A 15997-nucleotide genomic window follows, 5' to 3' on the forward strand; every position below is an offset into this window, starting at 1 on the left:
AATTTACATTACTACCCAAAATACACAAGGGTTTCCTTTTCCACATTCTTATCAACACTTACCTCTTGTTTTTTGATCATACCCTTTCTAACAGGTGTGAGGTGATACCTCATTGAGGTTTTGATTTGCGTTTCCCTGATATTTAGTGATGTTGAGTATCTTTTTATGTACTTGTTGGCCATTTGTATGTCTTTGGAAAAATGTCTATTCAGGTCCTCTGCTCATTTTTTAATCAGATTATTTGCTTTTTACTATTGAGTTGTATGAGTTCGTTATATTAACCCTTATGAAATACATGATTTGCAAATATTTTCTCCTGTAGATCACTTTTTCATTTTGTTGATTCTTTTGCTGTGCAACAGTTTTTTTTTTAAATTTTCTTTATTTTTGGCTGTATTGGGTCTTTGTTGCTGTGCATGGGCTTTCTTTAGTTGCGGTGAGCGGGGGCTAGTCTTTGTTACGGTGCACGGCCTTCTCTTTGCAGTGGCTTCTGTTGTTGTGGAGCACAGGCTCTAGGTGCACGGGCTTCAGTGGTTGTGGCACACGGGCTTGGTAGTTGCGGCATGTGGGCCCTAGAGCATGCGGACTTAAGTAGTTGTGCATGGTCTCAGTAGTTGTGGTGCATGGGCTCTAGGGCATGCTGGCTTCAGTGGTTGTGGTGTGTGGGCTCAGTAGTTGTGACTCATGGGCTCTAGAATGCATGCTCAGTAGTTGTGGTGCATGAGTTTAGTTGTTCCGTGGCATGTGGGATCTTCCCAGACCAGGGATTGAACCTGTGTCCCCTGCATTGGCAGGCGGATTCTTAACTGCTGTGCCACCAGGGAAGTCCCTGCCAGGTAATATTCTTGATGGGAAGTTTTTTTTCTTTCAGTACTTGTACTTGGGGTATATCTTACCCCCTGTCCTGGCCTGTAGGTTTCTGTTGAGAAATCCGCTGATGGTTTTATGGAAATTCCCTCATAAGTGAGGATTTTTTTTCCTTTTACTGCTTTTAAAATTCTTTGATTTTTAGACAGTTTTGAAATGTGTTTTGGAGAAAGACATTTAGGATTGAATCTTTTCGGGGAACTGTGAGTTTCATGAACTTGGACGTCCAAATCTCTCCTTAGATTTGTGAAATTCTCAGCCATTATTTCTTTAAATAAGCTTTCTGCCTTTTCTCCCTGTTTTCCCCTTCTGGGACTGCAGTAGTACATAGATTATTTCTCCTAATGGTGTCCCATAGTTCATATAGGCTTTCCTTATTCTTTTTCATTCTTTCTCTTTGTTCTTCTCTGAATGGATAATTTAAAAAGTCCTGCCTTCTACTTCACAGATTCATTCTGCTTGATTCATTTTGTTGATGTTCTCTGTTGTATTTTTCATTTCATTCATTGTATTCTTCAGCTCCAGAATTTGTTTGGTTCTTTTTAATTTCTATCACTCTGTTAAACTTGTCTTCTGTTAAAAAAAGTTTTGTTTCCTGATTTTATTGAATTATCTTTCTATGTTTTCTTGTAGCTCCCTGAACTTCCTTAAAACAACTACTTTGAATTCTTATTGTGTAAATTGCTGTTCTCCATTTCTTTGGGATTGGCTACTAGAAAATATTGTTTCTTTTGTATTGTTACGTTTTCTTGAGTTTTCATATTCCTTGAAATCTTGCATTGTGTCTTCACATTTGAAGAAGCAGTCACCTCCTCCAGTCTTTACTGAGTGGCTTTTAGAAAGAAATACCTTCTCTCACCCATTAGGGATTCTGAGGCTTTCTCCTACCTCTTCTATGCGTACACTTGCTCCACATTCCTTGTATTCTCTTGTGGCAGAATTCTTAAGCTTGTATGCCTTCTCTTGGTCCTACAAAGTTCAGTGGGTGCTGACAGCCTCCCTTTGGCTTTCCCTAGGCCAGAGCTCAATGTTCAAGTTTGTGGTTTCTCCTAAATTGGCTTTCTAGGCATGCTCACTGGCCATCTGCAAAGGCTTTTGCTCTTGCTGCCATGGGGAGCGTGCAGGGAGCTGTCTGTGGGTGGGAGGGTTTATGGGTGAGGCATGTGGGGTGCTGGGGGTGCCCAGGAGCCAGTTGTGGGGATGCACCGGAGAGGCATTGCCAGTAGCTCATGGGCAGACCTATGATAGAGTCCACAAAGTGGTTAGTATGATCTCTGTCACTTTGAGATGTTCACTACTGACCCCTGGCTGTTTTTCTCTTAGCCGCGCACTGCCCTGAGCTCACAACTCAGTATTCTGGATGGGGCCAGAGAAATGGGCCTCATTGGCAGCGTCCCACACAGCTGGTGAAGCCAAGCACTCACATGTTCTCATGTTCCCCTGCAGGAGAAATCACTGGGCAAGAAGGGCTCTCTTGGCACTGAGCTCTGCCCCCTTGTGGGAGAGATGGTACGTTAAGTCAAACATTTCCTCTTACCCTCCTCACAGGGTAGTTTTGGTCTTTTTTGTTTCAGCGATGTGCTGGAACATCTCTCCTGGACTCCTGGATTTCTACAAAGGCTCTTTTGTCTGTGGGTGGTTATCATAATTGGTGTTCTTTGGGGAGATGACAGTAGAAAACTGCTGTTCCGCCATTGTGATGATATCACTCTCTCCTAAAGTCTTTTATTATCCCGTGACTGATTCATATAGAGATCATTTTTACATGTTTTTCTGATACATAATCTCACCACAGTATATTGGTTCATAATAAGTGTGCATGGATTTATTACTGGATTTTTAAAAAAAAATTATTTATTTATTTTTGGCTGCATTGGGTCTTCGTTGCTGTGCGCGGGCTTTCTCTAGTTGCGGCGAGCGGGAGCTACTCTTAGTTGTGGTGCGCGGGCTTCTCATTGTGGTGGCTTTTCTTGTTGCGGAGCACGGGCTCTAGGCGTGCGGGCTTCAGCAGTTGTGGCACACGGGCTTAGTTGCTCCGTGGCATGTGGGATCTTCCCAGACCAGGGCTTGAACCCATGTCCCCTGCATTGGCAGGCGGATTCTTAACCACTGTGCCACCAGGGAAGCCCCCTGGATTTTTTTAGAAACAGAAAACGTTTGAATCTTTTATTATAACCTTATTGCAGAAAAATGATTCATTATGTATTTTTATGGTCACTCATTATTATTTAAAAATAAGTGAAGTCTTATGAAAAATATAGAATAACTTGTGATTTGGGAAAGTTCAGTTTCTTGTTTCCAAATCCCAAAGAACTTGGAAATAATATTGGGAAATAAAAGTCATAACTGTGATGGAAATAGAAGAATAAATGATTTATGCATACTGAATCTGGGGGCATTGCCCCACCCCGCTCCCACCCTCATCTCCATTTCTCTTCTAGGTTCATAGAATGCTGGTAGCCAATAGGCAATTGAAATATTCTCAGGGGTTTCTAAGTAGCCCTAGAGAAAACACCTGACATGAATTTCTTTGAAGATCTAAATTACCAAGCCCCACCCACAAGTTCAATTACAAGCTTTTTAGTCCCCTGCTCTTAATCATAAGCAAACACCCAAGTATTACCAGTTATTTGAGGAAAGCCTCTTATATTGAAGATGGAAGATGGGAACTGAAACAAACAGGGAAAAGCACTTGGAAGAGACTTTGCAAGGAGGAAAAAAACCTTTCCCCGTTATTAATATATTACGAGAGATAAGAGATGAGGAGGAAGTAAAAATAGGATTCTGTAAAAGGCATAATCAGAAAACAAAGAAAAGAATTTAAAATATTATAGTAGAAATGAAATTTTAGGAGCATGGTAAGATAATGTTCAGGAAATCTCCCAAAAAGTAGGGTGAAAAGACACATGGAAAATAAGAACACTTAGCAGACTATTCCTGAATTTCAATACCCATACCAAGAAGATCCAGATAAAATAGGGGAAATGAAAAGGAGAAAATAATAAATAATTCAAGAAAGTTATCCAAAATTGAAGGTTAGAGTTTTCAGATTGAGTGTGCCCACTGAGTGTCCGACTGAATAAGTGAAAATATACCCATGCTAAGGTACCTCATTAGGAAACTTCGAAACACTGGGAGGCAAAGAGATGATTCGAGATGCAGAAAAAAGATTATGTATAAAGGATTAGTATGCAAAAAACAGGTTATGTATAAAGGATCAGGAATCAGAATGGCTTTGGATTTCTATGCAGCAACCTAGAAATGAGAAAACAGTGGAGCAATGCCTTCAAAATTCTGAAGGAAAATGATTTTGAACTTAGAAGTATGTACTCAGCCAAATTATGGCCAACTAGAATAAAGATATTTTTAGACATGCAAGGTCTGAAAATATTTACTTCTCTTGTCCCCTTTATTAAAAACTACTGGAAGGAATTCCCTGGCGGTCCAGTGGTTAGGACTCTGCTTTCACTGCCGAGGGCGTGGGTTCAGTCCCTGCTTGGGAAACTAAGATCCTGCTAGCCGTGTGGTGCGGCCAAAAAAAAAAAAAAAGCTACTGGAGGATGAGAAATGAGAAACACCAATTGAGAGTAAATTAAGAAAAAGGAAGACAGTGGGGTATAGGAAACAGGAGATCCAAGAAGGAGGGAGATGAGGGGAATCCCCAGAACTAGATTTAGGAGATTCCAAGGTGCTGGCTGTGTATTGTATATAGAGGGCAACCACTCCAGTTGGAGGGCTGTGAATCAGGACCTAGAAATGTTTAAGGCAGAATTACCAAGGTGCTTGCTGCCACGGTTGTTTTTTTTAACCTGAGGACAGAATACTCTGGTGAGCTTGATCCAGAATTTATCTGTTCTTAGCTTGTCTTGACTATGTACTATGGAAGTTCCAGCTTTCCCCTCATGCCCTGCTGTGTGGCTCAGCTGAGGATACTTGTTTCACCTCTCAGATATATTCTGCTTTGACCTACTCCTAAGTTCTGGTGGGTGGCCATAGTGAGCTTAGAAACAAAAGATGAACAGAGCCTGCTCTCTCATCTGTATTTCTGTTGTAAGTTCAATGATACTAGCCTGCATTACCCAGCTAGAAGCCTTGACTGTGGTTGACCTGTGTTTTCCAGGATTCATGTCTTTGCCTCATAACTTGGCCTCATAACTCATAACTTTTCCAGAGACGAATTCTCTTAGCTTTCTGGAAAGCTGAAACTGGACAGTGACACAGAGACTGTTCAGTTTATCTTTCCCTATCCTTCCTTACTGTCCTTCATCTATAAGGGTACCATGCCCTTGTGTATCTAGGTGTGTGATTTCTATTAAGTTTTTAAAAACCAAAAATATATTGTTCAGGGATATATATATTTATATATGTATGTATGTATATGTGTATTAAAGGCAAAACTAATCTGAAAAGCAAGGGAATGATTAACACAGAAGTCAGAAGTCAGGATAACAGTTACCTTAGTGGAGGGAAGAGGATGAGATCAGGGGGCTTCTAAGGTCCTGGTAAAGAACAGTGTTTAAAACAGGGGCAGTGGATATATGGGAGTTTATTGTATTAATTTCTTTGTATATGCATATATATATATATAGGATTATATGTGTTTGATACATATGAAATAGAAACTTTTTTCTTTTTTTAAAATTGAAATGTAATGGTACAGATGAACCGGTTTGCAGGGCAGAAATTGAGACACAGATGTAGAGAACAAATGTATGGACACCAAAGGAGGAAGGCGGCCGGGGGTGGGGGTTGGGGTGGTGCTGTGATGAACTGGGAGATTGGGATTGACATGTATACACTAATATGTATAAAATGGATAACTAATAAGAATCTGCTGTATAAAAAAATAAAGTTAAATTAAGAAAAAGAATTTATGAGTAAAGATGGAATGAGATAGAGAGTATAGGAGGTAGACTGTTTTGGGCAAAAATGATGAGTTCTATATTGAGTCATTGTGTTTGTATTATCCTTGGAATGTTCAAATGGAGAATGATAGCCCTATCCTCTACATTTTTACAATGCATACCTTGTTGCTCCTTTAAACATTTATTTAATTCTGCCTTGTTTTATAGCCATTTGATATATTTGTTTCCCCAATGACATTATAATCTCCTGAGGGAGGAAACTAAGTTTTACTCCTATTTATTTGTGTACACCATTAACACATAGTTTTTCAAAAAAAGCTATTTTTTAAATCTATCACTATTACATGATGGTAAGCAATTCATTGACTTCCGGGCTTGATTCAGTTGATCTATTTGCAAAGGCCCAATTCTTCCAACCTGCATCTCCTCTTACAATTCCATTTATAATACTCCTGCGACTTTCACTTGATCTAATAAAGTGATTCTTACCAGGTGAAAGAAAAAAAAAATTGAAATGTAGTTGACATATAGCAATTTATTGGTATTAGGTATACAACATGATTCGATATTTATATATATTGCAAAATGATCTACTGTCTTAGTAGCGACTTTCAAATATGCAATACAGTTTTTTTTTTTATAAATTTATTTATTTATTTAATTTTAAAATTTTTGGCTGCTTTGGGTCTTCGTTGCTGTGCACAGGGTTTCTCTAGTTGCAGCGAGCGGGGGTTACTCTTTGTTGCGGTGCATGGGCTTCTCTTGCTGCGGAGCACGGGCTCTAGGCGTGCAGAGGATTCAGTAACTGTGGCACGCAAGCTCAGTTGTTGTGACTCACAGGCTCTAGAGCGCAGGCTCAGTAGTTGTGCCACACAGGCTTAGCTGCTCTGCGGCATGTGGGATCTTCCCGGACCAAGGATCGAACCCGTGTCCCCTGCATTGGCAGGCGGATTCCCAACCACTGTGCCACCAGCGAAGTCCAACAATACAGTATTATTAACTGTAGTCACCTTGCTGTACATTACAACCCCATGAGTTATTTATTTTATAACTGGAAGTTTGTACCTATTGACCCCCCTTTATCTATTTTGCCCACCCTCCATCCCCCACCCCCTGCCTCTGGCAATTGCGAATCTGTTCTTTGTATCTGTGAACTTCTTTGTTTGTTTTTTTGTTTTGGATTTCATATGTGAATGAGATCATATGGTATTTGTCTTTCTCTGTCTGACTTACTTCACTTAGCATAATGCCATTAGAGTCCAACCATGTTTTTGCAAATGGCAAGATTTCCTTCTTTTATTTGGCTACATAATACTCCTGTGTGTGTGTGAGTGTGACGTTTTCTTTATCCATTCATCCATTGAGGAACACTTAGGTTGTTTCCATATGTTGACTGCTGTAAATGATGCTGCAATAACATGGGGATGCATATACCTTTTTGAATTAGTGTTTTCATTTTCTTTGGATAAATACGTAGAATTGGAATTGCTGGATCATATGGTGTTTCTATTTTTAATTTTTTTGAGGAATCTGCATACCATTTTCCATTGTGGCTGCACCAATTTACGTTCCTACTGACTGTGCACTAGGGTTCCCTTTTCTCTACATCCTCTCCAACACTTCTCTCTTGTCTCTTTGATAATAGCCATTCTAACTGTTGTGAGATGATATCTCATTGTGGTTTTGATTTGCATTTCCTTGATGATTAAGTGATATTGAATATCTTTTCATGTGCCTGTTGGACATCTGTAGGTCTTCTTTGGGAAAATGTCTATTCAGATTCTCTGCCCAGTTTTTAAAATCAGATCGTGTGTTTTTGCTATTGAGTTATGAGTTCTTTATATATTTTGTATATTAACTCCTTATCAGATATATGATTTGGAATATTTTTTCCTTTCTGGAAGCTTGCCTTTTCATTTTGTTGATGGTTTCTTTTGCTGTGTAGAAGCTTTTTAGTTTGATGTAGTCCCACTGTTTATTTTTGCCTTTGTTGCCTTTGCTTTTGGTGTCAAATCCAAACAATCATCTCCAAGACAGATGTCAAGGAGTGTACCACCTATGTTTTCTTCTAGGAGTTTTATGGTTTCAGTTCTTACATTCAATTCTTTAGTCATTTTTAGTTGACTTTTGTGTTATGTAAGATAGTGTTCCAGTTTCATTGTTTTTACATGTGGTTGTCCAGTTTTTCCAACACCATTTATTGAAGAGACTGTTCTTTCCCCACTGCATATACTTGACACCTTTGTTGTAAAATAACTGACCATATATTCATGAGTTTATTTCTGGGTTCTGTATTCTGTTCCATTGATCTATGTGTCTGTTTTTATGCCAGTACCATACTGTTCTGATTACAATAGTTTTGTAATATGATTTGAAATTAGGGAGCATGATGCCTCTAGCTTTGTTCTTAAGATTTTTGTCTATTTGTTCCATAGGAATCCTAGGATTGTTTTTTCTATGTCTGTGAAAAATTCCATTGGAATTTTGATAGGGATTGCATTGAATCTGTAGATTGCTTTGGTTAGTATGGACATTTTAACAATATTAATTTTTCCAGTCAGTGAACATGGGATATTATTTCATTCCATTCTATTATTTCATCTTCTGCAGTTTTCTTTCATCAATGTCTTAGATTGTTTTCAGTCCACAGGTCTTTCACCTCCTTGGTTAAATTGACTCCTAGGTATTTATTCTTTTTAATGCAATTGTAGATGGGATTGTTTTCTGAATTTCTCATATTTTGTTATTAGTGTATAGAAACCAATAGATTTTTTTCTATTATTGGTTTTGTATTCTGGAACTTTACTGAATTTGTTTCTTAGTTTTAACTGTTTTGGTGGAGTCTTTAGGGTTTTCTCTATATAATATGTCAGCTGCAAAAAGTAAGTTTTACTTTCTGATTTCCTTTTTTGATTTGGATGCCTTTTCTTTTTCTTGCTCTGTGTAGGAGTTCTAATACTCTGCTGAATAAAAATGGCTAGAGTGGGCATCCTTGCCTTGTTCCTGATCTTTGGGGAAGAGCTTTCAGTATTTCACCATGAATATAATGTTAGCTGTTGGCTTTTCATATATGGCCTTTATTATGTTGAGTTACATTCCTTCTTTACCCACTTCATTGAGAGTTTTCTTTTTTTATCATAAATGGATGTGGAATTTTGTCAGATGATTTTAATGCATCTATTAAGATGATCATAAGACTTTTATCTTTCATTTTGTTAGTGTGGTATATCACATTGATTGATTTGTGGATGTTGAAACATCCTTGCAGCCCTGGAATAAATCCCACTTGATCACAGTGTATGATTCTTTTAATGGATTGTTGAATTGGTTTGCTAATATTTTGTCGAGGATTTTTGAATCTGTGTTCATCAGGGATTTTCACCTGTAATTATCTTTTCTTGTAATGTTCTTGTCTGGTTTTGGTGTCAGGGTAATGCTGGCCCATAAAATGAGTTCGGAAGTGTGCTCTTTTCTTTGATTTTTTTTTGGGAATAGTTTGAGAAGGATTGGTATTGTTTAAATGTTTTGTAAAATTCACCAGTGAAGCCATCTGGTCCTGAACTTTTGTTTGTTGGGAGGTTTTTGGTTATTATTTCAATCTCCTAATTAGCAATCAGTCTGTTCAGTTTTCTATTGATATTTCTTCATGACTCAGTCTCGTTAGGTTGTATGTTTCTAAGAATTTGTCCATTCCTTGTAGGTTGTTCAATTTGTTGGTATGTAATTGTTCATAGTAGTCTTATTATCCTTTGTGTTTCTGTGGTGTCAGTTTTAATATCTTCTCTGTAATTTCTGATTATATTTATTTGAGTTCTCTCTCCTTTGTTCTTGGTGAGTCTAGCTAAGGTTTGTCAGTTTTGTTTATCTTTTAACAAAAGCAGCTCTTGGATACATTGATCTTTTCTGTTCTCATTTTAGTCTCTATTTCATTTATTTCCGTGCTGATCTTTGTTATTTCCTTCCTTCTGCTAACTTTATGCTTCATTTGTTCTTCTTTTTCTAGTTCCTTCAGGTGTCTTGTTAGATTCTTGGAGATTTTTCTTGTTTCTTGATGTAGGCATTTATTGCTATGGATTTCCTTCTTAGAACTACTTTTGCTGCATCCTGTAAGTTTTGATAAATTGTATTTCCATTTTCATTGTCTCAAGGTAATTTGAATTCTCTTTTGATTTCTTCTTTGACCATTGGTTATTTAGTAGCATGTTGTTTAATCTCTACAAATATGTGAATTTTCCAGTTTTCTTCATGTAATTGATTTGTGGTTTCATAGCTTTGTGGTCAGAAAAGATGCTTGATGTGATTTCAGTCTTTTTAATTTTTTAAAGACTTGGTTGAGGCCTAACATATGATCTATCCTGGAGAATGTTCCAATGCCACTTGAGAAGAATGTGTATTGTGATGCTTTTGGATGGATATCCTGTATATGTCTGTAAGTCCATCTGGTCAGCGTGTCATTTAAGGCCAATGTTTCCTATTGATTATCTGTCTAGATGATCTATCTGTTGGTGAAAATGTGGTATTAACATTCCCTACTATTAATGTACTGCTGTCTATTTCTCCCTTAGGTCTGTTAATGTTTGCTTTATATATTTATGTGCTTCTGTGCTGGGAGCACAAAAGTATTTACACATGTATCCTCTTGTTGTATTGACCCCTTTCTCATTATGTAATGGTCTTCTTTATTTCTTACTACAGTCTTTGTCTTAATGCTTATTTTGTCTAATCATCTAAGCCTGGCTACTCCAGGCTTCTTTTGGTTTCCATTTGCATGGATTATCTTTTTTTCATCCCTTCACTTTTAGTCTGTGTTTGTTCTCATATCTGAAGTGAGTCTCTTGTAGGCAGCATTTAGATAGGTCTTCTTGTTGTTTTTTTTTTAATCAGTTCAACCACTGTCTTTTGATTGGAGAATTTAGTCCATTTACATTTAAAGTAATTGTTGATAGGTATGTGCTTATTGCCATTTTGTTAATTGTTTTCTGGCTGTTTTCTAGAAACATTTAAAAAATCATATTTCTAGGCCCCATCTTCAGACCCAATGAAATAGAAACTTTGTAAATAATTTCCAGGACTCTGCATTATAAATCTTACTCTTAGATAAAAATTGTTACTCTGATTGAGTAAGTGTATTGCTCAGTATTACTAATGTGGTCTAAAGAGTACAGAATGAAGCAGATCCATTTCTTCCCTACTTGTAGTTCCAATCCTCTTATGTATATAAGAAAATTATTTTCTTCTGCCCAGTTATACCAAGGTGTATCATAATGATCCCTTATCTTTTCATGAGTCTGTAATACCTAGTTGTTGTTTAAAAATTTTATTGAAGTATAGTTGATTTACACTGTTGTGTTTAATTTCTGCTTTACAGCAAAGTGACTCGGTTATACACGTATATATTCTTTTCATATTCTTTTCCATTATGGTTTATCACAGGATATTGAATATAGTTCTCTGAGCTATACAGTAGGATCTTGTTGTTTATACATGTAATACCTAGTTTTAATTTGTGTCAGAATATGTTAAAAATCAAATCCCAAGATTTCTGCTGTCACTGTAGTGGGATTGTAAAAAGTGTGGGGTGAGCTATTACATGGTTTCTAACATAGATTAAAGATCTAAACATCTTTTTTTTTTTTTTTTAAGCTTACAGTGCCAGCATTTAAGGGGGAAAAAAGGCAGAAAAACCCAAGCAAACAAATGTAGTATTGTTTTCAAAGGTGACTTTGCTAGGGGCAATAATGTCAGAAGGCTCCCATGTGACTTACTACATTCAGTTACAGTGAAATCCTGACAGCTGCCTGGCTGTTGTTTTCGAGTCACTTGTGTATTCCCCAGTGGAAAATCTAGTTTTTCAGCTCAGCTGTGAAATAGATATCACATGGTTATTAGCAGTTTGTTATGGTGGAAAGGACTTAGCAACTGAGGGTTTCAGTTAAGATCTGATATCCTGTGCTTTCTTTCCTGTTCCTGTTTTTTTTTTAATTTGTAATTTGGGGTAGCAGTAATACCTGCTAGAGTTGGCAGGATGAGATGAGATAATTTATGTCAAGCACTTACCACAGTGCCTACTTGCTAAAGAAATATTAGTTCATATAATATTAATTCTGTGAGTACCCTTTGCTCAAGCCAGACATTTGGGAATTGTCCAGGAATCTTTTCTCTCCTTTACCTACCAAAGATCTATCCATTTCATCTCCTTAATAGCACTAGAACGGGAGTGAGACATGACCCACATTTTATAACAATCGGGCTTTAAGCAGGCAGTAACTAAATCAATTCTTCAGGACATCACGTTCTCTTGTACCTTTATTAGTAGTAGTCACTATTAGTTTCTTAGAACTCTAAAAGGATTGTAGTAATTTTCACTTCTATTGGCAGAATTGGTACTGTTGTACCAATTTCATAATAAATTTGCCAGCATTGGTAGAATTAGTTATCTCAATGTTTCTTATAATAAGTTGAATAGGTAATAAAATAATACTTTATTGTTATTTTTACTTGTGTATATTTTTAGGCATAACATTTTCACGTGTAAGTTTATAGGCATGCAAGATATTGTAAAGTGTGCCCTTTGCACAAACACACTCCTGGGTTCAAATCTAGGCTGTTCAGTTTAATGACCTCGGTCAAGTTATATAAGTGCTTTAGGGTTGCTTTGCCATGTTTTTTAATGTGGGTTGATAAGATTTGGTTACATACAGGGTTGTGATAATCATTAAAAGAGATACATTTATATGAAAATGCAAAAGGCTGAGAAAAGCCAATACACTTTTCAAGAACAAAGTGGAACAACTTGTTTGATAGGTCTCAAGATTTTTAATGAAAATTAAGCTAGGTTAATAAGGACAGTGTTCTCTTGGTACAAGGATACACAATACTCTTGGTTCAATAGATCAGTGGAACAGAATAAGGAATCCAGAAACAAGTGTATGTGTATACAGACACTTGATTTATGGGAAAGGTGGCACACAGAACAGTGGAAATGTTGTATTTCAGTAATGGTGCTAGAGCATCATGTATATTCATTTGGAACAAAGTGAAACAAGACCCCTATCTCACATCACACTCAAAATAAATTCCCAGTGGATTGTGGATCTATTTATGAAAGGCAAAACAATAAATATTTTAGGCGACAGTATAGGAAAATATGTGGCCTTAGAGTATGTGAAGTTTTCTTAAAGAGCACACAAAAAGTATTAACTACAAAAGGAAAATTATAAACTGGATTTTATTAAAATCAAGAATTTCTGTTCATCACAAATCACCTTTAAGAGAGTGAAAGGGCAAGCCACAGAGTGGGAGAAGGTATTTGCAGCAGTCTGACAAAGAGCTCTTCCATCTGGGCTGAGAGGTGTATAAGTCTCAACTTCCTCGGTGGCCTCTTGGCTCCATTTTAGAGAGCTCTGTTAGCGATACTGACTTCATTTTGATTTTCCTTTCACAGGGTTTGTGGAATGAATGAAGGCATAATAGGATTTAGAATACTGAGGGAACAGGCCTGGCGGTGTGCTCTGCAGCCAAGAGGCTTCCTGGGTGAGCAGTGAGACCATGTGGGCACATGGTGGCAGGAGAGCAGTGAGGGGTGCCTGGTTTGGGATCCCCAGAGCAGACTTGGACTTGAACCCGGGCTCTCTCATTTCTTGGCTGTGTGTTTTTGCCTCATCTCTAAAATAGGGATAGTTATAGAACACACCATACAGGGCTGGGATTAGTGAGATGACGTAGACTAGTACTTGCCCACAGGGGGTCTTCATTGTGGTAGTATCATCACTGTTGGAGTTACGGTTCCTTGGAGGTGAGGGGTGGCTGTGCCAGTAGGATGGGGGTAGGGGTCACTGCAGATCAGTGAGAAAAAGACAACCCAATAGAAAAATGAGTGAGAGACTTGAGCAGGCACTTCACCAAAAGGATGGCCAAATGTCCAGTAAAACTAAGAAAAGGTGCTCAAGACCACACGTCATTAGAGAAATGCAAACTAGAACCCTAATGGCATATAACTACTACACACCTACCAGAACACTAAATTAAAAGGACTACCAATAGTTTGTAGGAATATGGGCAAGGAAATTCTCATACACTGTTGTTGGAATATAAATCGGTACAACCACCTGGGTAAATTAGTTGGCAGTGTTGAAGCTGAATGTATGTATACGTTATGACCCTGCTGTTCCACTCCCCACAGGAATGGTACAACCCAGTGGTACGTATATGAATGCTTATAGCAGCATTATTTGGTCTAGCTTCATATTGGGGAGGTGTGGAAAATGTGCATCTGTGATATAGTAGGTAAGTAAATTATTATATCTTCCTGCCTAGAAATAAAATCCTGTAAACGAAAATGAACAAACTCAGCTCACACAACAAAATGGATGTATCTCAAACACATAATGTTGAGCAAAAGAACCCACATGCTAAAGAATATATACTATATGATCCCAGTGTTTACAAGTCATGATAGTTCCCCTTGGAGAGGAAGAAGGGGTTAATGATCGGGAGGGATCAGGAAGGGGCTTGTGGGTACTGGCAGTGCTCTATTTCCAGACCTCCATGGTGGTTACATGGATGCTTGCTTGTTCTGATTTACTGAGCTGAACATTTATGTTCTGCGTGCTTTTCTTCTTGTGTTCAACTTCAGTAGAAAAATAAGAAAAGAACTACCCAGCTTTATAATGCCCAGTAAATATTCAATACGAGGTTGTCCTTCTTACCTCTCCATCTCATTTGTTAGCATTTGCATATGTCCTTTGAATAATGATTAATTTGGGGCTTGATGATATAAATTTGAACTCTTTAAAGATTAGATAGGGGCCGTTTTAACCAGCACACATACAGAAAGTGACTTTGCCCTTGAAAATTCAGATGCTCTCCCAAGTTTTTGTGTGACCTACAAACAGTATATATTTTTTTAAAGATGACAAGTACAATGAAACTCTTATGACACATTTGTTGTTTAGTTTTCATTGTAGAAAAGTCTTAATTGTAAACAGTTGAAGCTATCACTTCTTTGGGTATTTTTTTCTATTGTTTCAAACCTTATTTTTAACCCAGGAGGTTTGTGGTTTTATAAAAGTTATAAACATTCTATTAAATTTAAAAAGGTTTAATATATTTATTTTTCAAATTGCAAATGGAATATTGTTTTGAAATTTCTTCTAATTGCTGAGTATTTACAAAAACGTTGGCTTTTATGATTATCATTTATATCACACTTGATTAACCTCATTGATTCTTTGGTAATGGTTTTGAGTAATTTCTTTGTATTATCTTCCTATAAGTCATATTAGCTATATCAATTAGTATTAATAATGGTGATATTAAAAAATCTTTTCCTCTTTTTAAAAAATATCTTATTGCACACCAGTATTCCTAATACAGTTAAATGGTCATTCTTATCTAGTCCTATCCCCTCTCCCCTCATACTTTTTTAAATAAGTAAAATTTCTCTATTTTCTCCACTAAATTTCAGTGGCATTCTTTTCTAGATTATGCTTTAACCCTTGAATTCTTAGGAAGGCTCATAGAATAAATAGGGGGCTCAAACCAGAATTTAACCAGGTTCAAGGTATAGAGAATAAAGGGTCACTGAAGATTCTAATATTACTGCATGCATTTTTAGCTTTCGAATCAAAATACTCTAAGCATTTGTATAAAAGAGGTTTTCTTTTCCGTAATATGAAAGATGAAATTTTTTCTCTCCTTTTATTTGTTAATTACTAAAAGAGTTTTCACACTTCATTCCTTAAAAATAATTTAGTGGTAAAGAAGTATTTTAACTTCTTATGAAAAGGATTCTTCATAGTCATATATTGTTCTGAGTCTACATAAGCCTTTTGGTTTTGTTTGTAGCTTTCTTTTGTAGAAATGAAAATAGGTAAGGTAGGCAGGATGTATTGGCCTAATAAACTCATTACTGCTGTTGATAAAATGATATGTTAGTCCATATTATAATTTCTTTGAGGCGGGGGACGCCTCTGAGTCTACGATAACCTGAGAAGTACTTCTTTACAGAGCACCTCGTAGAGAGGTATTTGTTCTGGGTGCAGAAGCCAATGTTGCTGTGGCTTCATTTTCTTAACTTACTGCATTTGTAAACTGTAAAGAACATTAGCTGTCCCATTTTTTAAAATGGAGCTACTGTAATAAAATACAGCAAGATCAGTATGAGCTTGAGTATTAAACTATAAATTTAAGTTTTTTTCTTCCCCTCATTTACGTTCAGGGATCATCCTCCATTTTTGGAACACTTACCAGGGCTTCTCTGCTAG

The 15997-nt window shown here is 37.1% G+C and overlaps 1 protein-coding gene across 1 annotated transcript in view; it reads left to right on the top strand.

The window, feature by feature from the left end:
• COA1 (cytochrome c oxidase assembly factor 1) overlaps nt 1-15997 on the top strand; it is a 240344-nt gene that overhangs the window by 164517 nt on the left and 59830 nt on the right. The gene's annotated exons all lie outside the window — the stretch shown is intronic.

The sequence above is a fragment of the Balaenoptera borealis genome, assembly GCF_965194805.1.
Source record: "Balaenoptera borealis genome assembly, chromosome: 7".
Lineage (NCBI taxonomy): Eukaryota > Metazoa > Chordata > Mammalia > Artiodactyla > Balaenopteridae > Balaenoptera > Balaenoptera borealis.